The 26,663-nt window shown below is 36.3% G+C and overlaps 1 long non-coding RNA gene across 2 annotated transcripts; it reads right to left on the reverse strand.

Moving 5' to 3' along the window:
- Positions 1-704: 704 nt before the first annotated feature.
- Positions 705-24,423, reverse strand: LOC122141562. Of its 2 annotated transcripts, XR_006157921.1 has the most exons (5): positions 24,269-24,423; positions 14,650-14,801; positions 6,611-6,682; positions 2,541-2,628; positions 705-1,011 (listed from the first exon to the last, which is right to left on the reverse strand). It is a non-coding gene; the product is annotated as an uncharacterized LOC122141562 (long non-coding RNA). The 2 variants fall into 2 exon arrangements; XR_006157920.1 differs by lacking the exon at positions 705-1,011 and having other exon boundaries at positions 2,414-2,628.
- Between the last annotated feature and the right edge of the window lie 2,240 nt (positions 24,424-26,663).

The raw sequence follows: 26,663 nt of genomic DNA on the forward strand, positions 1-26,663 counted from the left end.
ATTTCTTAGTGTGACACTTCATGGTATTTCATTTAAATAATTGTTTCTTAACAGTTTTTGTTAAAGTTATGCATATTAGGGTTTTATGTTACAACTTATTCTGTTTGTGTCATGTTTTGATTTGTGTGTAACACTGTGCACCTTCTATATATATTTATGTCAGCATTTGAAAAAGCTACTTGTTCTGAACTTTGATTCATGTTACAGTTTTAAGAATTATTCTTTTTTTTTCTGTAAAAAACCCTGAATTTTTAAAAATATATGGCTGTTACCCATATAAAATTATTGCAGGTAAACAATGGCATCAAAAAAAAAAAAAAAATCCAACCTGCATAGTCTGTGCAAGTACCACAGCACAAAACGCTTGCCAACATCTAGACCACATCTCGGATTAATAAGTTTTAGACTCACAGAATTAGACAGGGTTTGGATAGGTCTTGTCTTTATTTATTATACAAAGGAAACATTCATTGGCCTTAAAGGGGCCTTTGACATGGTGTTCTCAGTCGAAGAGCCACAAACAAACTCAGATGAGCAAATGAGTATATCCAGCTCTGTCAGTTAATATTTATATCCGATGCCACTCTGCGAGAAGGAAATCTGGGACACAGTTGCATTCATTGTTCAGTGAGCTTTCTTTAACAGTCCAACCCACCGACAGCAATGAATGTTGATTGTGACCTTTGTTGTAATCCACAAGTTTTCAAAGTCAAACTTTTCAGCCGTTGACTGCGGCTGCCGGTAGCGTTGGAAGACAAATCCGTCGTGTCTCCAGGAGTCCATGCTGAAATTCGTCTTTGCTGGTGGTGAGAGAGGCAAGGCTCGGTAGGGCTCGGCCGCAGGGTACAGTCAACGGTCGATGGTTTTTTTCTATTTAGCTCAAACTCACCGACAGCGTTGAATGTTCACTGAGGCAAATGGTGGCCTGATGGTGAGTTGACTTGACAGTCTGCGCAGAGGTCGGCATGGAGACAAGGCAAGTAGCGGGCGGGTGCATCCCACCTCTCTATGCTGGAAGGGCGTAGCATACTGTAGGTCACCTACTTGTGCTCTAAAACTTATATGACCTTTTGATGGTTTGAAAATCTTTACAGGCCTTTAAACACAACACAAAATCAAAATTGACTGTATTTACTTTCTCAGTGAACGCCCTTCGTGTTATTTTGCATTATTTATTAGCTCAAAAAAAGAAAAAAAAAATCATAATATGTATATAAATTTCCATAATATACAGAAAATGAAATGTAACATTTCCATAAAGCATTTTGCAGTTGAGATATAATAGCGCTGAAGCTCCAAGGCCATGTGGGCGGGGCAAAAATATGAACCAATAATATTTGATCACTTCTTCACTATTAAATCAAGCCCCGCCCAACATTTTTTCAAGTTCAGTATTCTTTTTCACTTGAAAACACAATACAGAAGTTGTTGCTAAATGAAAATAAAAAAAAATAAAAAACAATAAACATACAAAAAACATAAATAAAACGTTAATTCACTGATTAATTAATATTAAACAAACACAAACCAAACAAACAAAAAACAACAAAAAATCACACAATTCATTAACCAAAATGAAATCAAAACAGACAGACAGACAGAGAAAGCAAGAAAAGGAAACAACAAAAGAGAACTGATGTTATTCAATAAATAGCTTAAAAGTATAAAAAAAAAAATAGAAAAAATCAAAAATTAAACGTAAAATTTATAATTCAATAAATAATGAAAAGGATCCATTATAAGAACTATTATCTTAAAAGTCTATTCAAAAGATGAGAAAAAAGCAAAGACTTTAAAGATGCGCTCAGTATTTCTAACATGACATACTGACATCTAGGGTTACAAGAAACATCACAAACCAAAACCAAAAGCTTTTAATTAATAATAACTTAAAAAACAAAACCATTTATCTACCAACAACATTGTAGACAGGCTAATTTTCACACTGTGACTAATATATTCAGCAAGCAAAAGTTTACAATGATATGATGGTTAAAATTAGTAGTTTTCAGCTAAAAAATGTCTTAAAATGGTGGCCTCCATGAGACGACTCACTCTGTCTAAAATAAAACAGCTTTTATTGGGCTACTGGTATGTCTTTTAAAATCACATTTACTTTTGTTTAGTAATATTTGTTTAGTACTATTTCTGTTTGTGTAAAACTTTTAACAAGGGGGAAAAAAATAATGAGTGCACCTTTAAAGGGATAGTTAAAATAGATCAAATTCTGTCACCATTTACTCACCCCATGTTGTTCCAAACCTGTATGCATTTCAAAAAATACTATGGAAACCAAACAAAACTATAAAACAGCAAGTAACTGACAACATTTGATTAATAACATTATCTGAAATATCATAATATATATTTTATAAAAAAAACTAAAAATATTCTATTAAAGAAATAAAACTGAAGAAATAAAAACATACATGGTTGGAACAACTTGATGGTGAGTAATCTGAATTTTCATTTTTTGGGTGAATCTCTTTAAGCCAGGATACAAATGATGTGCCCTTTGCCATCTGAACATCAACGCTTACCTTTACAGTGGTGCAGGACAGGGTCAGTCGCCAGGAGTGATTTGGCTTCCCACCTAATCCAGTGTATCTCCTGAACCAACTTTGGAAACTGCAAAGACACACACACATACACACACACAAACACACATGAAGAAAGAGATTGAGAGTGGTGAAAACGAATCTTTACATTAAACAGATGATGGGTGTGAATCAAACAGCTAACCACACCCCTACCCCCACGCAAATGATACACACAAACATACTTTGCCACACTTTGACTTAACTGCCACTCTCTTCTCTTCAACACCCTCACTTTGATCATCATGATTACAGTAATTGGGTCTGTAAGATCTTCACACAAGAGGCCTCTATCAGGACGAAGGAGGGAGGACATCGCACACACACACATATGCCACTGCTTCTAATTGCATACTTTGGTGATACTGAAAAACATGGCTTCCTCACATCTCAGGCAAACAAAAATATCTGCACTGATGTACACCAGCCATGCAGCCATTCAAAGCCCAAAAAAAATGTGTGTGTGTGTGTGTTTGGATGAATGGCCAACTGAAGCTTACTGACCGACAGGAAGCCCACAGGCCTGTCAAAAGAATGCGCAAAGTTTTCATACAAAATAGCATTGTGGATATATATAAGCATGCTAGGATAGCTTCTCAATAACAATGAAAATCGTTCAATCATGGACATAAGAAGTCATGACCTTTTTTTTTTTTGTCTGTTTTGCATTTTGCACAAATTTTTGGAATTGTGAAACATTGTGAGATAGATTTTAACTGTGGTTGCTTGCATAAACACCATTTTGCAATGCCATGTGCAAAAAAAATAAAATAAATAAATAATAAAGAATCTTACATATAAATAAAGAATAATTCATCACCGATTTTTTTATAATAGTTTATTATATTTTATTGTCTAATCTTGTATAATTACTTAAATCAACTTTAAGCACCTTAAAGAACAAGAAAAGAAATTACTTTGAAAAGCTGTCAGCTAAAATGTTAAGAAAATAGTAATTTTTAAAAAAATGTGTGATGAAGTGACTTGCGATAAAAGCTGTCAGCTAAAATGTTATGTTAATTGGGATTCAATGTTATTTAATTATTTCAGTTTTCTGTTAAATACTTTAAGTCTGAAATGTCATATCTTAAAGAGTCTGTTTTGTAGAAAACTTTTGAAGAATGACAAGCAAACAACCATGACTCTTCTATGCTAACACCAATGCGGCACAGCCTTCTTTATGCAATAAAAGCTAACAAAAGCGATGTTAACTGGGACAGACAAAATCCATAAAAAAAAACCAAAACGAAAAACAAAAAAAAAAAAACTTTAAAAAAAAAAAAATAATAAAAATAAAAAATCCTAAATGCTAAAAACAAGATTAGCACCATTTAATAAAAGCATTTCAAAGAATAATTGTACATCCTAAATGTTTCTCTTGAAGATTAGCAGATATAAATTTATATCGAACATCTTAAACAGTCATGTGAACTGTATGAATGAAAGTCAATGAAAACAAATTAGCCTTTTTTGGATACGTGATCTCATGTGTTAATTGGTACAGAATTATTGTCACTAGTTATCTTAAATCTAAAAGCTTCTGTAAATCGTAAAAATAAGTAGTCATGCGGAAAACCCCCATAAGAAAAATCATATGGAACCGACATGTTCTCTTGAAGATTATCAGACATGCTACTCAATGCTAACTAACATGGCAGCTGTACTGTAGAAATATTCCAATAAATTAAAAAAACCTATCCTCTTAAAGCTTGTTGCAAATCATAAAAAATACAAAAATATAATGAAAAAATAAAAAAATAAAATAAAAAAAATCCAAAAAAGTGTTGAATACGTTGAAGATTAGCAGCTATGCTATTTCTATGCTAACACCATTTAGCCCACCACTGCAATAAACACGCCATCTACTAAACCAAATATCCCGTAAGGGATACAAAGAAGAAAGAAAATCATGAATCATACTGGGTCAGGCTATTTGTTTGACCATTTAGCCCACCACTGCCTTTAATACGTCCTCTACCTGTGCTATAGCAACCCAGAGTGTTTCTCTACAGAGCTAAGATTTCAAACACAACATTAGCGGCTAAGCTAGCAGAGCAGCTGGCGCACTAGGTGCATGTTCTGTGCTACTCGTATCTAAATTTCCCTCAAGTGAGATGTGGGAGGGTCTTAGAGAGCAGGAAACGAAACTAAAGAAAGAATAACAAACAGCTCGCTAGTCACCCACCCACCCCACCCAATACACAAACAATCACTTTATCATTAATATCTATCTCTCTGTGCTGAAAGAGAACATGCGTTTGCCAAGGGTTTCCTCAGAGGCCTGCGCCGTGCAGATTGACAGCCTCTACCGCTGCGATCGTAACATCTCAGATGAGAGATTATATACACACTTGCTTTCACTTTAGAACCAAATTAATTAATACAGGAAACATTTTTATTTTAATATAAAATAGCTTCAATAAAACTAGGTTTAATTTGAACAGTGAAAAATCATAGAAGCCAATTATTTCAGACTTTGGAAACCATTTTTATTTAAGATAGTAAAACCATTGTCCATTTTGTATTTACTATGGTTTTACTACAAACCACAGTTAAGCTTTTTGTCCATTTTGTATTTACTATGGTTTTACTACAAACCACAGTTAAGCTTTAGATACTGTAATTAAACCATGGTTCATTTTTGTAGTTATTGTGGTTTTACAGTAAATGCTGTTGTAAGACCATGGTTATTTTTGTAGTTAATACAGCTTTTCTACAAAAAACAATAGAGCACGATTACTGTAATGAAATCATGATATTTTTGTTGTTACTATGTTTTTTCTACAAATTTTTAGTTAGACCATGGTTAATATAGTAAAACCAAGGTAGTAAACTATATTTAGTTTTGTAGTTACTATAGTGCTTTTACAAAAGCCATAGTTAGACCATACTCTAGTAATACTCTAGTTTTTTTGTAGTTACTATGATTTACTACAAATTCTGAAGTAAAACCATGATCATTTTTGCAGCTAATTCTGTTTTTCTAGAAAAAAAAATCATAGTTAGACCATGATAACTGTAGTAAAACCATGGTTATTGTTGTAGTTACTTTGATTTTACTACAAATTCTGAAATAAAACCATGATCAGTTTTGTAGCTAATACTGTTTTTCTAGAAAAATCATAGTTAGACCATGATAACTGTAGTGAAACCATGACCATATTTGTGATTTTACAACAAAAATCGTAGTTAGACCACTGTAGTAAAACCATGGTTATTTTTGTTAGAGCTCTGAATTCTCTACCAAACGTTACATTCATGCGGTGTTCCAGACCCTCAATACTGGTGTTCCTGTTGTGACTCCCTCCTTAATTTCTTTTAGCAACCTCTACTACCCTACTATCACCTACTCGCTATTAACCCATTAGCCTGAGGGCATAAAATAATCGCAGTACAAACCGATGCTCCTTTCAGTCTAAAACTACACTGTTTTCCAACCCCCTCTGACTTCATAACACAAAGGCGAGCCCACCTGGCCTCTAATTGGACATTATAATTGCAGATGTGAATTAATGGGCCAAACATTGATAGTGTAAGCACATAAAACCTCGATCCCCGACCGGCGGGGTAAATGGAAAACAGATCCAGAATAAGGGAGGTTCTTTCCCATGGCAACCCCTGGCCGGGGCTGGCATGCTCTAATCCTGCCACTTCAGCAGGGCTGTTGTTATGGAGAGAAGCAGGATATTTTTCTATTGTGTGGATGGAACCACACCCACACACTCAATCACGCAACCACACACACTCTAGAACGCACAAACACACAAACACACTGACACTCGATACAGTTTCACAAGCGTTAGCACATCATTATCCTGACGGTCTAAACACAAGTGATTGCGATAGCTGGCTGGGAATGTGATGTCGGGGTATTATGTAGACACATGAAACTCAGGAAAATTTCCCCCCAAATATGTTGAGACAATGTTTGAGCATCTCACAAGCATGCTTCTTCATTTCTCTGACATAATTACAATAAACAGATTTCGCCCTCCCTCAAGGAGAGTAATTACCTCGCGACACGCTGAAAGCTCTTCTCATTGTGAGATGCCACAGACGAGACGCTGTCTCCTTCATGTCTGGACCTGAGAGAGACGGGGAGAGAGAGCAAAAAATGAAACAAAACGGCCAAGTTGTGCTCTTTTTATCTTTCAAAATGTATGGAAGAAGAATGACATTTTAATAGACAGAGGAAATTTAAGCTCCATATCTGTGGAAAAAGTGTGGAGCCGGTGCATTTTGGGTCATCTTGCTTTTTCTAACAAATCATTTAAGGGCGTGGAGGAAGTGAAGGATTTCTCCAAGCACTTTGGAAAGAAGTTGAAAGATTTCTGGACTTCCTTTTGCAAACACTCACGGTGTGTACAAACTCTACACTTGGAGAGGTCAGCGTGAGGGGAGCCCGTGATTCCCGTCGCTTGGCAGGAATTCTGCTTCACTAAATTCTGTTACATTTTGTTAGAGTTATGCTTAAGCAATTTGCCAATGAGGCAAGAAAAGTAAACTTCACACAAAAAGATATGTTCTCTGAAAACAAGGCGTGACATCTCGCACAATTTTGGGTCTCATGCAGATGTATTGTTCAGATAAAGAAAGTTTTTTAAATGTGAAAATATGAAAAAGTTTAAATAAATAAAAATGAATGAATGAATAAATATAAAATATAAAGTGAGATGAAAATAAATGAATGCCTACACATTAAATTAAAATGACTGAATGAATGAATGAATAAATATAAAAAAAAAAAATACAAATAAAAAAAAAAAGAAAATAACAACAAAACAAAAAAATGAAAATAAATGAATGGATGCATGTATGAATGAAACAAAAAAAAAAAAAAAAAAAACAAAAAACATAAAAAAAAAAAAAAAAAAAAGATACAAATAAAATAAATAAATATATACATATAAAATAAAATAATTAAATGAAACATAAAACAAATCAGATAAAATGAATGAATGATATAAAATGAAAAATACGAAAAAAATAAAATAAAATGAACAAATGAGATACACATAAAATGAAACAAATAAATATAAAACAAGAAATGAGATGAAAATGAATGAATGAATGAATGAATGAATGAATGCAAATACGAATGAATTGAAATTAAACAAATAAATAAAAATTAAAATGAATAAGTAAAAATAAAAAAAATAAAAAAATAATTAAAAAAAATATAAAAAGAACAAAAAAAAAAACCAAAAAAAAAAAAAAATAAAAAAAAAAAATAAAAAAAAATAAAATTTAAACAATGAAAAAGATGAAAATGAAAAATATATTTCAACAATTAAATAAATTAAACAATGATTAAAATTTAATAAATCATTAGCCTAGTGGTAATCAAACAATGACTAGTATCCCAAAAAATCACAAAATTAAATAAAAAAAATAAAAAATAACATTAAATCACAACAAACGAATCACATGGTTCTGATTTGAATGGCACTAGTTAGCAGTGGTAAGTTATATCTGTTTTTATCAATGCGGTTTCAGTATCATTTGCAAGTTCAACCGATTCAACCAAAATTTGCATAAACAATTGCAATTCAGTCAAATGGATTCTCCCTATTCAAAATTACAGGCAGCTTTTGAAGAAACTGCAGCTGCACCTTGAAACATGTGTTAAAACAAAACATTCAAAATATAGGAGGGTTAAAGATAAAATTTCAAAAGACTTTGAAAACCTCATGTTGACTAACCAATAATCTAAATTTATGTGTCTTTCTCAGTGTCTCCGGTGGTCAAATGCCTATTTATCTATAAGATCAAGGCAATTTATTGTGCTGAACTATTTCCTTGTGTGTTTCTTTAACACGATCTACCTCTGTGTGCAACAGATAAAGCTGCTCTGAGCCAAGCGGCTTCACCTGAGTGAGAAACTCTCTGTCTCACACGTCTGTGTTAGCCTGCTAGGACAGATGGCAGTCAACCTTTGATATCTCAAAGGCCAGGTATACATGTGAGAACACAGTGATGCCCAATCTCACATGGAGCAGTGACAGAAGATGAAATGAAAGGAACCAAGGAAACTGACAACATGTGAAATGCACAAGTCTCTACGGTGCAGTCGGACACAAAGAGCACCTGGGAGACAAGAGCTGAAACTACATCAAATACTGAAGGCAAAAATAGCAATTTAGTTGGAAACAGATTAAAGGCGAAGTTGTAGAAAGGAGAAGTCAGAATGGAGATATTGCATTTTTTCTAGTTTAATCAAATTGGCATAAAATATGTCAAAAAATAGGCCTATCATCACTATTCTTTATTATGTCAAATCTAAAGCAATAAAATATACCAATTATACCTAAAAACTTAACCAAAAAAAAAACATTAAAAATTATCTCAAAAGAAAATAAAAACAATCAAAAATTTCCTCTGAATAAAAAATTTGACCACTCAGATAAAACTATTTAAAGAAAATAAAAACAATCAGATCTTTCTTTTAGTGAGAAATTCTGACTTCTCTGGATCTCTTGAATTTTGACCGCAAACTATTTATAATAATAAATCAATAAAATCATTAAAAATGTTATAACTTCTCTGGATCTCTTGAATTTTGACCGCAAACTAGCTTTGTTTTAAATTCAGCATCAACATGAAAGACAGTGTAAGTCTCCATTGCTGGTACTTTAATCTCATCACCTTACACTAAATCAACACCAACATGAAAGACAGTGTAAGTCTCCATTGCTGGTACTTTAATCTCATCACAGTATGGGAAGAAACATTTGAGAATCTAATTCTGTCCTATAAACTGCTGGCGCTACAGACACACTGAAATCCCCAAAATCAATTTGAATAAAGATTTGTTTAATTTGTTCAAATCACAGATGCCTACAACTCCAACACCCATGCGATGCACTGAATTGCACAATGTTAAGTCATCCGGTTTCATTTTCCAAGCTTTCTTCTACTTGACAACTTGATGAACATTTTTATTTTGGAAACTTCACGTGGCTCGCAATTTTTGTCTTCCACAAGCTAATATATACACAAGCCAGAAACCTAAACGAGGACCACCCACAAGCTGCTCTGACATCTTACAGTGCACAAGGGACTAGAAATACATTTAATTTAATAATATCAATGTCAATGCACGAAACTGAGCCGATTTTTATGTTTTAATTAAATATTTAAAACCTCAAATATCTCCACAGTGGCATGACTTCTGCAGACCAGCCTCCATACATACTCATTCATTTTTTAGACTTCTAGACTTTATTGTGGCGCTAACCAGTCGTAACTTGTCGCCCAAGCTCTGGACCACCCAGATTAGCCATCTAAACAAGGCTTTAGATGCTTTAATTGTCTCCATCCTCTGGGTGTGCCATCGACTTGAAAGTACGTCGACATAACTGCAGTTACCTCCCTCATTTGCGCTTCAAGTTTTATACCGAGTACAAATTCGCCACAGTTAAAACCAGCCATTACACACCCAAACCTTATATCGTAAATAGACAATTCCAGCATTTACAATGACATTTTCCAAGATAAAATTACTACCATCTTCAGTTTTAGCTAAAACAGATCTACGGAAATCTGAGAGGCTGGCTCAAAACTACAAAATAGGGTTATATGATTAATGTGTAAACATTTTCAGGGCTAAAAAACACATCTGTGAGGTAGCAATTATTATTTGTAAACCTGTCTTTTGTGTGCCAAGGTCGTGGGTTCAATTCCCACACTGGAAGTAAACATACTAAAAAACAACATACAATGAATATAAGTCGCTTTAGATAAAAGCATCTATGAAATTCTCAGGTCTACATGCACATGTAAACACCTTTGAGGTAGAAAATGTTATGGCTTGTAAGCAGGAGCATTCAGAGGTAAGTTTTTAAGATGAAAGGACATCATAAATTCTGAGACGCTGTAATAAAAGACTGTCTCTTAAAACAAGACGCTCCATGGCCCCTGATAGTCTGTAATTTACAATGACAATATCAGGGACACTCACGAAGCAGGAGGCAAAGTGCAGGGTAGCAGGAGAACATAGGCTTTTCCTCTCCTACTTTAATGATTCATCTTTTGTCTTAGAAGCATTCATCTTCTTAGCATATCCAAACAAACTGTTTCCCCTCTAAATCTTCAAATGATCCATTAAAACGAGCTCATTTAAGAGCAACAACTATTCAGGCTGCAAAACACGGGACGCCGAAAGAAAACAGAAAAGGGTGCAATCGCCCCCTCCTTCCCCCTCGTAATATGCAAAATTTCACCCCGAGGTATTAATCTGTTTCCATTGTAGCTAAGCGCAGATGCTATCAAGCTCCATTTGTCATTGACAGCGAGGGTAATGACCCTGAACTCGCGTGAGCAGCTCCTGGGCAGCAAAGACACAAGGTGGTAAGTAACTCAATATATTTTCCCACAGCAGCATTAACGGCTACAAATTTGCTAGGCAAATTGAGTGTGATGAGCACATTTTATACCGCTTTGGCTCGTGGTTGTACCGACTTAATCTCTTTGAGACCATTTATCTCTCTAAATGCATTACTGGCAAGCAGGGCCTGTTGTAGCATTGTTAGTTTTATCAATTTTGGATTACAACATTGCTTGTTTGGACTAGACAACTTGACCTAGTGCTTTATTTATATGGATAATATCAATATCCAGTTCAAAAATACATGGCAGTTTCCTTGTGTACAAGGCAAGCAAGGGTATGAATGTACACAAAGTTGATACAGAAAGGACGCAGATTGAGGAGATTTTCCAGGTCTTTCTACAAACACAGTCATGTGAAGAGTCTTTTGTCCCCTCGCAAACCCTGGGCTCTAAAGAGCTTTCAGTCCATCCGAAGGTTCAGCACGTTATGAAAGAAACAAGTCGGGAACCAAAACAACACCACACTGACCAAAACAATCCAACACAGATCCGAAAATATCAAGAATACCATTAAAACAATCAATAAAACCTTTCCCAGAAACCATACAATCATTTGCCTACGATCATTTCAAACGCTACAGTACGAACCACCAAGATAAAGACACAATGTGGTTCGCCAGTGGTTTTATAACCTCCGGCGATAAGTGAAATGGTTGGCCTTTCTTACAAAGTCACAAAGGCACTAACAAAACTCCAGAAGGTTTCTCTCTGGCACTGCTCTCGGAGGTAGTAAAGCTGTCCAGATTTCATGCCGGTAACTATCGCTCAGGTCCTGCAGCCCAGCTACCTAATTAGCACAGGCCCGGGAAACACGCTCATTTAGCATGCTGTAAAGTAGCAAGTTAACTATCCTCCCACTTACAAAAATATACACAATTTCCAGACAATATTCAGTTCCATTTTCCAGTACTAAATTATGAATATGCAACACAGGCTAAGGGTTAGCACATGTGCTACAATGTTTACAATTATGGTCTGTGTTTAATTTTAGTCAAACTAAAGCAATAAATCATCTTTAAAAATGTTAATATAATCAATTTAGTTTGACTGAATTTGCACCAGTCACACTTTGTGTAGACAGACTAGCAGATTTAGCTTGGCTTTGCCCAGTATGTGTAAATTTTAAATGTTAATCGGACTACAACTGGCCTCAACACTGTGTGCTTGAAATATACGATTACACATTGTGTCACATAAACTTGAACAGAAAGACTAAGACTCTAGCTGGACTATGCAAAAAGCGCACATAAACATACTTACAGAGCGGAATACTATAGGCAAATACGAAGAACCTAATACGTAACTGTACGTAATCAGGCATATGTAAATTCATACATTTTCATCTGTCAGCACTCTGCCACATTGTTCAACAGTCCCTAAAATCCTCCTTGACAGTTCTAAATCCCACCAAGCTTGTGCCAATTACCACTGGACAACGTTAGCTGTCCCTCTGCCGTGTGATTTTATGAACGCTCTAAGGGCCGTGTCTGTTAATACGCCTTGTAATGCACCATTAGCTTCGCAAAAACCAGCTAGCATGCTAGCCGCTACCCTCCTGCTGGGTGCATAGAATAGGGTGAGTGGACCTTGGGGCTGCCCAGCATGGGAGCGGAGACTTGAGGCAGAACTCTTACAAATAAGGGGTAGATTATGCTAGCAGAGAAATATCTAAAATTGCAGAGTTTTAGATTCTCAATTAGTGCTTTCAGTGAGAGGCCTTAACCCCCGCGTCCAGTCCCACTTATTTAGAAGGAGCTATTGAGTTGGATTCACCTGCCACGCAACAGTAGTCAAAGGCCGGAGGTGCGTTGTTAACCCAGCAGGAGAGGATGAGGCTGAGGTACAAGAGAAAAGGAATCAAATGGACGAGTGAATCACATACAGGAAGACAACAGCTGGAGAGGTTGTCCCCAGAGGGAATAAAAGTAGCTTTTAAACAGTTGTTGAGGCGTGTGGGGGTCTACAAAAGGGTGGAGCAAGAAAATAAGGAAATTTAGCAAGTGTCTGCTGGAAAAAGAGACAGCCAGTGTCTTTAACTAGTCTCCCGACAAGGTCTACTGAGACTTTTACAAGGGACAAGAGCGAGAGCGAGGGTGGGTCCAATGGGGGATAGAAAAGGAAGAAGAAATTATAGCCTTCCGGCCATCAAGCATTTATATCTGTGTTACCTATAATCCTACAGGGACAGTCTGTCTGACCACTTGACAGACTAGAGATAATTTACTCAAGCTTTTAGTATGGATAAAAAATGCTCTCAGACTAAGTGGCTAAGGGCTTGTCTTGGGAACACTAACTGGCAGCACAATGCAACATTTTTGGCCCTGGAGAAAAGCAAACACTTTAAACGAAACGGCTGATCGGTAACTATGATCTTTTTGGATTTAAGGGCAGCACTGTAAAAAAACCATGCACACAAGCAGCATTTAAATGAGTAGTGCACAGAAAAACAAAATTCTGTCAGTATTTACTTACCTTCATGTCGTTCCAGAACAAACATCCAACCATCTTCAAAAGCTTTTTACATAACGACTGTCTGTAATGCTTCAAAAAAGGACAAAAACACCATAAAAGCACTGTAAAAGTAATTTTGTACACTATATCCTGTTTGGCGTCAATACCCTCAAAACATCGTAAAGAATTTTTTTTCCCTTTTTGAATTCAAAAAAACATCACCACAATAATTATTAATAAATATTAATTTTACAATAAACAAAAAAAAAAACACCACTATTATTCATAAATATTTATTTTGCATTCAGCATAAAAAAGCCCACTGTTTTGAGCAATAAGTGATTTGGTTAGGGATAGTTCAACCAAAAATAAAAATTCTGTCATTAATTACTCACTCTCATTGTTACAAACCCATGAGACCTTTGTTCATCTTCGGAACACAAATTAATATATTTTTGATGAGCTTTCTGACCCTGCATAAACTGAAACACAACTACCACGTTCAAGGCCTAGAAGGATAGTAAGGACATCATTAAAATAGTACATGTGACATCAGTGGTTCAACCGTTATGTTATGAAGCTACGAGAATACTTCTTGTGCGCAAAGAAAACAAAATAATATCTTAATTTGTGTATGAATATGAACAAGATCTTACTGGTTAAACTGTTAGTTACAACTACAAATAACAGCAGACTAATCATTTATAATCACCATTAAACTGTTCCTTGCTACAGCTACAAATCACTGCATGCTCATGTTTAATTGTCACTCTTTTAGACTACCTGAAAATTAACGTTTACATAATTCCAGACATCTTCATCATCAGCAAAGTTTTCGAACAGCTATATTTCAAAATTAAATTCTTGCGCTGCATCTCTTAACCCTAAAGATGACATATTGTTCCAGACTAACTCATAATAGCAGTCATAGTACCTTGTGGTGAGGTAATTGCAGTGAGTAAAATACAGGGAGTCTCAGATGTCGGTTTAACATGACGAGGTTAGATGAAGGCACAGATAATCAGTCAAGGAGCTGACGCCTGAGCGTGCAGGATGAGCCGGAGACGCAACGACATGTTCTGCACCTGGATCACATGGCAAAATGCCCAACACACACACGCATGCACGTTTGCAGACTCTGCTGAGGAGCCATTTGAGGACACAGAATGTGCATTTCAAGTTCACTACAAGTCCTCAGAGGTAAATTTGTTACCTTTATCGGTCAGCTTCGGCCCATAGTGGTCTGACTTCCGTGGTTGAGCTCTGCCAAGTCGCCAGAAGAACCAGGCTAGGTTAAAAGACTCCCAACACCGCATCTTTTAACAGCTTCCTTCGCTCTAGCGCTGTTTCTGGTGCCTTGATAACCTATAAAATACAGAGGGGGGAAGGAAGAACGATAAGGAAATCATTTCACCAGATGGAACTGTCTAAAGTCAGGCAAAAGCAGAAGGCAGTGCATTTCATTTAAAAAACTCAATTTGACAAGATGAGACGAGGTCGCGGATTCCAATCATTACATTAAAATCCTTTTCGTTATCTTTCCCGCAGCACCCGCAAGACGAACAAAGGGTATTACAGAGAAAAGTCACGACAGTACAACACCTCCCAGTCATCGGAGTCGTGACTGTGCGACTACCAGCTGTGTTTTTGCCCTGAAAGGATGAGCAAGGCTTGACAAATCAAACATTTGCCCTGATCTGGCCCTGCCCTGCTCTATATTACACTGTGTGGAGAGGTGACTTCAGCACAAGAGGATGACTCTGTAGTGCTAATAGACGCTCATCAAATCACCAGCAGCTGTGCGGCTATTCAACACGCTCTCCTTCTCTTTTTTTAGGCCACAGCTGCACAGATAAAGGGTTAGGCAAATATTACACAATGAACGACAAACATAGAGCTTCCACAGCTCTTTTGAGGCTGAGTATATGTTTGAACACTCAATGCTTGTCCTCCTCTACGTTTGGTTTCAATGGTCACCCGTTCATATTTAATCATGGCTCTCCGTTCAACAACACAGAAACCCCTAAAATCACCGTTCACACCACACATCCCACAAAGCAGTGACAGTGCTTCTTTGTTCACCCCAGACCACTCCTCTCCCTAGGCGCCCCCCATCCACCATCCGTTCGGTTGACAGGCATGCCTGTACAAGCTCTGCAAAAACCGAGAGAGGGAAAGACAGCGTGAAAAGTGAGATAGAGAAAAGCGGGAAGGGTCTCTCCTTTTCAAGCTCCCACCATTCCTGCAGTTCTGTCAACTCAGCAATACCAGAGGGGGCTTCAAAAGGGGGTAGGAGATGAAGCGTCCGTCAGTGTACAAGCCCTCCGAAAAATTACTAAGATACTGTAGATTTACACTAAGAATCAAGAATTCAGCTATGCATCACTTTCTAGTATCCACCTTCACAAAAACATCCAAGGTGTTTTAAGCTGTGTATATCCTCTACATATGTGCATAACATCCCATTTACAAGGCAGACATTCAAGCAAGACGTTCAGCCTGTATATATGTGCCTTTATTTCCCCCGTGGCACAGTTCCCTTCGCCATTAGATCGTAAGAAACAATAATTTCCCTGGTTTTAATTTAAATAGTAATTTTATGGTCTGCTTTATTTTAATGACCATGTTTATGGTAGCCATTTATCTTGGGAAAGATGCAAACAGATTTGGAACATATTTAAACTAATTAAAAACCAATCGAAAATAAACACATAGAGCATTCTGTTTTTATGTAACAAAAATTCTCATTAGCATAAACAGAAATTATGTAGCCTATATTTTGGAAACATCAAATTGGTCTGTACAAAAGGCACCAGCAGGCCAGAAACATACTCTATGCAAGTATGCATGCAACTTGTACATGTATGTTCATGCATTACTTTTAGAGGTAACAATCTTCAGTACTATAGGGGGCGATAGTAACCTAACAGAGTAAGTTCCATTAAAGACTGAATGAAATGTACGTAATTTTCGATTGTCTTTTCTGAGTGAAACAGCTTCTTGAACATCAACAAAATGTAGGATGGGGCTTGATTTTGTCAAATGGGAACTGATTGGATTGTTTTTCGTTAGATATTACGAAGGTATATTATGAAATTGTGATGTACACAGATATATTAATTTATATTAAAACACTGAAAAAAAAAAAAAAAAAAAAAAAAAAAAAAAAAATCGATGATGACTTTAAACCATGACTTTATTCAGGTACTAACTAGCCTGCTGTAAACAAGTTGACACTTCAAGAGTATGTCGTATTTCATGCTAACGCCCATTATGGCGCTACTTGTTGCAATGCTGGGGGAATGCATTTTATGGTTTGTCTCAAGACATGTCTCAGATAACTATAAACACGAGGAGTGTGTAGAAGAAGACAGTTCATGATAAAGTTCGCTACAGCTCCCCTTGTGGCAATGCTAAGAGTACAAAGCCTGCATAGCTCGAAGCATTTGCGTTCACATACTTGCACAGAGTATTAGCTTTTACATTATTTTGAGCATGTACGGAGTGTATTTGTAAGTATTTAAATCACAAGCATTTTTCCACAACTCAAGAGAAATCGTTCAGATCCACTTGTAGCCCTGAGTAGAGCTAAGAGAGAAATGTTTGGACTGAAGATGAGCACTCCTCTAGTGGTTGTGCTGATTCCACAATCCTCAGGCAATCCCTGGATAAACCTTGAGTGGAATAATTCAAGATTGTACTTCACATTCTTAGTCTTTTAAAACAGTGACATATAATACTGATTTTAAAAACATTTATCTTTTGTGTTATCCATTTTATCACAACAATACATGTAGTGTAATATACATATTTAACTATTTTTTTCTTAATTTTTGATCATAAATGCTTAGGGCATGAATTGAAAATTCAATAAAGCATATTATAAATTGCAGCTGAGAAAAGAAGTGAATGCTCTATACTAGGAAGACATGTTGAAATATGTTGAAAATGTTGAAATGTTTCAATGACAAGTCAATTTTGATGACTACACCCTAAGTGGGTTTGACCTCAGGTGCAAGCAGAAGCCATGCTAATGCAAATGCCAACAAAGGCAATGCCACAAGTCAATGGGGGGAGCTTGACAATAGTCACACGCCAAATTTACTCCAGCACAAATGTTTTTTTAAAAGGACTGTTTAACTCAAATTAGGAGGTGACCAGGGCAGGACCACAGGGAGTTTGGATGCATTCCTAACAGACCATGAAAACCTCTTGAGATTACTAGTCCCAGTACTCACATTGACAAAACAGGGAGGCTTCAGCAGTGCTGCTAAACTAATTGAGTGGTCCCTTGGGGGCTTCAAGTTCATTGTCCACCATGTCTCAATTAAACATCCATCAAACTGGCATCTAGTACCCAAGGAACAACCAACAAACTGAGTCAATGTTCTTGTGAATGGCACATCTTTTGCCTCAGTCAGGGTAGAAAGTGACCCAAGACACAACAACAAAAACCACCAACAAAAAAAACAAAAAAAATAACACAACAATAAAAAACTTCTTCCACATTTATCCATTGTGAGAGTCCTAAAACTGAAGGTGAAGGATCTCAGCAAGACATCCTCTGAGTATTTGGCTGTGCCACCATATAGATAACACAAAGTAACCTTCTGGTGGTTTATTCATTGTGGAAGGGTTGCACAAAGTGTTGACGCCAATGGCTTGCCAATTTAAGCTTCCTTTCTGCTAGCTGTGGATAAATGCTTTGGATATGAGAGCCACTAATGCTTGGATGCACTTCTTGTAATAAGTACAATATGGAAGTGCTTTGAAGTTTACCGCTCGCAGGTCTTTAGCTCACTTTGCAAACATATGAATAGGGTTCAAAGACATTAAATGAATCAACCGCAACTTGAAAGTTGGACCGGTCCCTAAAATTGGACTGAATGGATCACACAACAGAGTCTCGAGTTGAAATGAGGAACAGCCGAACAATAAAATGATACTATATCTTTTGCATTGCAGCACAACTGATGGCAAATAAAGGCTCCCTGGTGCTGTTCTGCTTTGATAGAGCCACAAAACCGGACAAATGCTGAATTTGTAAAAACTGCGTATTCGACGGCTTTCATCTTGGATTGAGCTTCTGACAATGAGAGTTAATTCCCATCTTCCTTTTTGCACGATCTCCTAACTGGAACAAACACGTCTGCTGAATCTAACATAATGCAGTTTCCGAGCTGGATCATTTTTTAATCGCTTGGATTGAGAGAGGCTTGAAGAATCAAGCAGCACACAGAGGCGACAGCGAATTAATTTGGCCTATCAGAAAATGCTGTCAGGTTTCACCGGCGAGCCCTCTATGCTTGTCGCTTAAGTCTACCTAACCTGAAACGGAGCCAGCAGGAATCCACCGACTCCACAGTTTTGCCTTTCACGGTCCATCTCTGCAATTTTACGGACAGCCCAGTAACAGTTATTTGCTTTCAGCCATCGGAGGGGATTCTGGTTGTGTCTACCTACTTCGGATCCAAACTGCAAATCTTTAACAGCCCTCGGTCATTCTTTCGCTTGGTTATCGATTGCAGAGTGGCTGTTCTTTGTCCAGTCCTCGGAGGAAGTGGTGTTGAAATTATCCATATATAAGGAGGCCCATGGAACGAGAGACCCTTTTTTCTTGTCACTGTTAAAGAAAGATAGCGACTGCAATTGGAATAAAGCCTTTTTATTTAAAATGCTGGCTGGCCTACAAGATACAGCATACTTTCAAAGGTTTATGTCTAGTTCTCAAATTGGTGAAGGACTTTTAAAAAAATAGATCATTATAATTGCCGAAAAGTACAAACCCTAAATGAAGTGACTGATAATGTGAACTGAATGTGCTTACAGAAATTTGTGATATTTTTTGTTTGTTTCAATCCTGAAAGTTATATGTACGTAACTTCTTAGCTTAAGCTAGCAAACTTTTTAGCTTAGCATTTTAGTTCATTAGCTAAAAGAAGTCATCCAGTTAAAGAAATAAGAACAGTATTACCATCTAGCAACATTATTGATCAGTAAAAATTAGAGAATGTCAGTATAAAATTATAAATTAAGGATAATTTGGGCACTATTTAAAATTATACATAACTGTTTTAAGGTAGCTACCACCTAAAAAAAAAAGAAAGAACTAATAAAGGAAACTAATTCATATTATGACATATCCCCCTAAAAAAAGGGGGGGTTAAAACTGGTGACCTAGATCTCTAGTTTATGGTAAGTCATATCTCCAGTTGTAGTCAGGCTGCTTCTTTGGTTTAATTTCAGTCATTTAATCAGTGATCGGTGACTTATAAAACCATTAAAGACTTATCTGAACACATACACACCATGTGAGCGCAGACTTTAAAAAATTAATAAAAATCTCTTGTATTTTGCATTTTTTGCTCACAACTAATTATAACAAGCAACCTTATGTACAACCACATGCTAAAGCAAAAAATTCAAGAACTATTAGCACGCACACTACTCAAAAACTAATTAAAAACAAATCAGTAACTCTCTTTTCTTTTTTTTTCTTTAAAGTCAGCTACTGTGTGGGGGGATTACAAAATGAAAACTGCAACAGAGAAGCAAAACTTCTCATTAGCATAGCATCTCTCCCAGAATTCATCTGTGTTGACGGGACAAAAGTCAAAAGTGTTCAACAAGCTCTCTGCATGTACTGGAATGACATTTCTGCGGGTTAGCTCCCAAAACACAGTATGAAATAAGAGCAAGCAGCTGTCTCTTACTGCGTCCAGATGGCAGCAGAACGTATGTAAATTGCCTCATTAACCTTACAGCACTTAACTACCGGGCTGCGCTGATGGTTCGGCCCACACGGGCATTTTATTAAAGAACATTAATAGTATCAAGCAGCAATCACCACTGCCTGAGGTGATTTGCTCTGGCATTATCAAATACTGTAATAATTATACATGACAACCTCCTGATTAATGCATTCATGAATATTACAACACTGCATTATCTTTACTTCTGCCTTCCATGAACTTCAAGGCTGTTTTAACAAACACTACAAAAAAAAAGTAGGTTCTTCCGCCCACCCTCACAAACCTTTTGGTCTTAGCCACACCTCTTACAAACAAAAAATAAAAAGGCATCATGCAACATTACCCTCAGCCCTCGGGAGTGTGTGTGCGATGAAAACCGTGGAGAACCGACCTGCACCTGGAGCACAGAGGGGCACAGCACAGGTCAAAGGTCAAGCCCCCAAGGGCCACTGACTAAACAAGCCTCCACTCTCTCTTGCTCTCAAAAGACCAGACAACCCCTGTGGTTGCAGCTCACAACATGGGTCTTTTCGTCCTTTCTTTTCACTCCTTCCCTCGCTGTCTTTCTCCTTTGGAGAGACGCATTAATCCATAATCACTCAAACGACCAGGAGCTCAATTATGCACCAGTTTCTTCATTTTCTCTTGACACACAAAGATCTAAAAACAATTAACCTCTACCCGGCGACGCGTTTTCACACTGAGCGCAAGAGGAATAAGTCAAGAAACCCTCCATTCAAATTCCACCCATAATTCAGCAAGCATAAATATTATTTTCCTTTAATGATGGGCTGCGTAGTTTAAGCTTAGCTGACATAATGGATAGTATTTCTATAAATCCTGAACTGAAAACTGCTACATAAGGTGTATGTAAAAATATGACATTTTTAGGAGGGATGTGTGTAGATGTAATCCAAATTTCTTAATTAAACCCATTTTACTGATGCTGTTTGACATGCCAGGAAGGTGCAATCTTAAAATGTAGATAGATCACCCAAAAATGAACCTTCAGTGGGAATAGATAAAATTTCTAAAAAATTGGAAGAAATAATTTTGGAGCAAATTATTCCTTTATACACCTAAGTCACTGACAGGGACATGTCCACACCAATATTCAGTTTCTTTTCTTAGACTACCAAAAAAAACAAAAAAACATTAAAAATCAATCAGTTCCTCTTTATTTTCTCTTCTTTATTTTTTAAGCAAGCAACTGTGTGAAGGATCACAAACGAAAACTGCAACTGAAAATCAAAACTGCTCATTAGCATAGCAAATAACTACAATAATACACCAAAAAAAAATAAACAAAACAAAAAAACGCCAAACAATATCTTCTATTTTGGTCCCAAAAAAATTACAAATAATCTACTATATACGATCTCTAAAAAAAAAAATTTTTTCTTAGTGTATAGTACATTTTAACAATCTAAAGTACCTTCTTTGTAGAACCTTTTGTAGAATTAAAAAAAATTCCAAGGATGTTAAAGATTCTTCATTAAAACAATAAACACCAGTAAAAAACCTTTATGTTTAAGTCTTGTGATGATCAAAAATACACAATAACCACCAGTAAAAAACCTTTATGTTTAAGTCTTGTGATGATCAAAAATACATAAATTCACAGTGTGCGTTTCTATACAATTCTCCTCTTGGCAGCCCAAAAACGTTCACTCAAAACGAGTCAATGGGTGTGACACTAGGGAGAACACACGCCCATGGCCTCTCGCCCAAGCCGCGCAGTTCTCTACGTGAGGCTGTCTGATTGTATTGAGCCCTTTAGCCCTCAATAAACACTTTTCCTCTGTCAGAGAGTCTGAGTGGCCTCCTATTCATGCACAGGTAGAATGCCCAAAGAACGTGTGAGAGGAGAGAAAAAACAGCTTGTTGCTTCTATTGAACCTTTTATTATGCCCCTTCAAAGGCTTATGGCAGAGGAGGAGAGCGAGAAAGAAAGGATCTGCCGTCTACTTAGTGCCATTGTACTCCCAACATGTCGGCTCTGAGCTGTGTGAGAAAACACAAGCAGGCTACATCCAAAATATCGCACGTCGAGCAAATCAAAGTGCACTAGCTAGAGACAAAATGGCGATACTGATTAAACAAAATCATTTAAAAAATGAAATAAAAAAAATAAAAACAATAAAAAAACTAATATGTAATAATTCATATGTAATACATATTAAACATATATAAAACATTTAAAAAAATAATGCTAAAATTAACAAAGATTGTTATTTTTTTATTTTTTGCACTTACACTTTAAATTGCCATATTGAATTCTACACTGAAATCAAACAAACATTAATATTAATTGTGCTTTTTGTCCCCTTTTTATAAATTTTAAAAGGTCATTTAAAAAGTTTTTTGGTCAGTCTTCAACACACAAACACACAAAAAATATAAAATCATAAAGGACACTATACAATACAGTAAAAAAAGCATTATCATAACCAAACCACAACTGCATCCTTTCAGCTTTCCTCATCGCACAATCATTCTTGCATTATTACGCCACACTGTATGTAATTTCACATGCGGTAAACCTAATCTAACACAGACAAAGCACTTAAACAAGCTTGGAATCCAATGCTATGTCTAATCCACAGATTAAAGAAAACCAAGAGTAACAAAACATGCTACTTGGATCCTAAAAAGCTCTTTACTAAAGCAAAACATGCACTGTAAACTGACCGGCCTTGTATGGAAAAAAACAAAAACTGATATGCAATTTTGCACAGCACGTTGAATGAAGACTCCCGCTTACACACACACACACAAGGAGACATTGTTGTTCATGCTTCTCCTTGCATGTGTGCCAGACTTCTTTCTCCGTGGTCCATACATTGCAGACGAGTTGGCCCCTCATATACTGCATACTGGCCCCCAACATTGAGTGCTGGCCCCTTGATTGTGCAGGGCAAGAGATGCAAGTGGGAAAAAACAGAATAAGAGACAAAGTAGTGAAAAAAAAGAGCGAAAACAACTGGCAGGCATCCAGACTCATGGGGACTGCGTTGATCATTATGTCTAGCCTTCAGGTGTCTGAGCCGGCTGCGTTTTGGGGGGAGGTGTGGTTACCAAAGAAGCAGACAAAGAGAAACTCGTTCGTTCACCGGGATCAAGAAAGCGAGGGAGGGAGGGTAGCGAGAGAGGGGAAAAAAATGAGAAAATGCTATAAAAATTTGATTAGGCGATCCTCTACTGAAGTGACTTTCTGTGTTCTCCTGCCTTTTTTTTTTTTTTTTTTTTCAAAGCATCGCCCCAGAGAACAGGACAGACTGATTTTTTTTTTTTTTTTTTTTTTTTACAGGACCTAACCAAAAAAATCCTAATACTTAGCCTCTTAAAACAATCTCTCAAGATCTCAAATCAATACACTGCGATCTAAATAAGCCTTTTTTTTTTTCTAAACTCAGGTTTCCCAGCTCTCAAGATGTTATATTAATATTAATACAAGCATTATTTATATTTATGAGCCCCATTTAAACATGCATAATGGAAGTCTGCATAAGATTAATGCAGAAAAACAAACACTCAACTGTTTGACACAGGTCACCGGCTGTCACAACTTTACAGCACGCGTCAAATTCTACACAAAATCAGACAAATGGCATCAGATTTTCACCTGGGATGATAACACATCTCCTTAGAATATTAAAAATAAAATCTAGATTATTCTGAAAATATAACATTTTCTGAAATGATACAATTCTTGAACGGGTCAGTAGGTTTACGCTGGACTAGATCAAGTCGAAAATGTTTTTAACATAAAAGATGTGGCTATTTCACAAAAAAGACAAGCAGTGCAATAAACTCAAATTTAAAAATAACGTAAGAATACACAAAATCGACTATAAAATAGTCCTATAATATATGAAAAAGTTTTTTATATATATAATATATAAATATATTTTATATATATAAATAGCTTTAAACGTTTGTTATTGCAGAATACCTCTGTAAAGATCAAAACATGAGTGATACGTTATTTACAAACTACGATAAACATCTAACACAAATTGCAAAGTGTTTTTCGCAGAATAATAATAATAATAATAATACAGTAATATCGATACCAACCAATCATTCTGCTCGAGACGTCGGGTTCCTCTTGCATTCGCGGGGAAACTCCGAGCGGTTACAGTAAAAGCTGCTGCTTGCTGTTGCGTGAGCCGCGGTACCTTTGCGTTTAACTTCTGATTCTTTTGCGCGTGTCGCTTCCTGCGCAGTGCGAAGAGACCAGAGCCGGCGCTGCGCGTCACCAGAAGAGGAGCGCTCCTATTGGCTGAACGCGTGCACATTGATAACGCTGCTCTTTGTTCCATTGGACGCAAGCGGAGGGACAGACGCTCCTCCTCGCTGATTTCTGTGCGCAATAATGTGTGAGAAGAAAAATGGGGAATGTCTTCTGATGTCTGATGTCAAAACGTCTTCAAAGCTACTGGAAAAAACATTGCACCAGTAAGAATCAGCATATGTAGTTTAATTTATTGATTACTTATTGATAATCGTTTACATTAATGATAGCAATCCTGCTGGTTTAATGCATTTTAAATATAGCACTACACAGACTTAATATTTGAATGCAAGTAGTTGGTATTCAAATATGTTAAGCAATTACATTTTAACGTATTATATCTGTGATAGATTTTAGACTAAATAAATAGAAATGGCCAAATCGAAATATTCTATAGTAACTGATGTTTGCATGGACATAGTTTTATTGGTAAATACTTCTAATCATCTAATGAAGGAGGTTTCTTTTTATTTCAAAACAACTTTTTTAAATGTTTAATTTTAAATATAATAAACGAAACTAGGTGTTGCTACTAGTTGTACTTGAAAAATAAAGCTTAAAAAATATAACAACTCTTTACATATATTTTTCAAAATATAATGCTATTTCATATAGTAAAACAACTTAATGAAATACTGTTAAACAAATAATGATTTTTATATATATAAGAGAGAGAGAGAGAGAGAGAGAGAGAGAGAGAGAAAGAATATCCAATAAATTATGTTATGTTTGCAATAGAAGATCATTTCTGATATTGCTTGGGGTGCCACTTTCATCAAAAATGTTAAATTTATGTAATCAAAATGACATAAGGACAGTTATAGGCTATATAAAATGATGAGAAAGAGTCAAAAGTAAATCATCTTTTAATGTACTCAGTTGTTAATACTTATTATATGTGATTTCATGCACCTGTAAGGAAATGTTTAAATTAATGCAATAAAAACCTTAATAAAAAAGGAAAAGAAAGAAAGAAAGAAAAGAAAGAAAGAAAGAAAGAAAGAAAGAAAGAAAGAAAGTAAATCACTTTATGGTCATTTCGTTGTAACACATCCTGAATGATTAATTTTCATTTTATTTCATTATTTATTTATGGATCAAAAATGCATCAGATGGCTGTAATATCTTGCTTTAAATGCAATTGAAATAATATTCACTGTTCCTTTATTCTCAAGACTGACACATTCTTCTTAGAGATACCTGGTTGTTTGTGCATTTCAGCACCTGTGAGCCACTTCCATTCACATATATCCTTCACTCCCTGAGTTATTTTAATTGAATAAATGTCCCACATGCCATTAAACACAGTCCTGCCCTAAAATTCATCGGGATGCTTCATAAAGCCATCTTGTTTACTCAGTTACACCCTATTTTCCACAAAATGAGCGCTAATCACTGGCGTTCCACCATAGGAGACACGTTTCTTTGGATTTTGATCGATTTAGTTCATGCTTCGATTCGGAGACACTGAATTGTGCTTAAATGCTCATGCGAGAGGAATATTCCAGTCTCTTTTATCTCCGAGTGGCTCAGAAAACCAAAGGCCCAAGGTATGTTGGGGAATATTAGAGCGTGCGTAATGCGGGTGAACATCCTCCCTGCATGAATGCAGCATTAAATCAATATTCTGCAAAGCTTCCCCTTGTTGAGTTATTCACTTGACTGCTGTCATGATCCACCGTGTGGGCTGTGCAGTTGTTTTCTGATTTTTTGTGACGCCCCTTCTCTCTCTCTTCCTCATCTGAATGGCCCACCAACACCTTCATGCTTTGATAATTCTGCAAGAGGGATAAAAAAAAAAATGGGTCTGATGACATATTCTTATCTTTCATTATGTGTGATTGGCAAAAAAGGCAAATCCAACAGCTGATTAGCGTACATTAGCTTTGACAGGCATTTGAACCGAGCCGCACCTGCTACTGGCAGAATGATCACCAGTGTCTTTTTTTCTTTCACTCTCAGAATTACGTGTTTCTCATGTTGGTTAGTAAGCTTTAGGTAGCCGCTGTAACATGTGGTGGCAAAAGCATACACTCTATAAAAATGCAAAATTAAACAAACAATTAAACAGAACACACACTCAAGATTCAATGCCATTTGACAAACCAAAATACAACCTTTTTACAAGCAGAGGAATGCAGACTCATTAAGGTTGTCCAAAATTAATTCTTTGTCAAG

Source organism: Cyprinus carpio, chromosome B22, assembly GCF_018340385.1.
Source record: "Cyprinus carpio isolate SPL01 chromosome B22, ASM1834038v1, whole genome shotgun sequence".
In the NCBI taxonomy this organism is placed as follows: domain Eukaryota; kingdom Metazoa; phylum Chordata; class Actinopteri; order Cypriniformes; family Cyprinidae; genus Cyprinus; species Cyprinus carpio.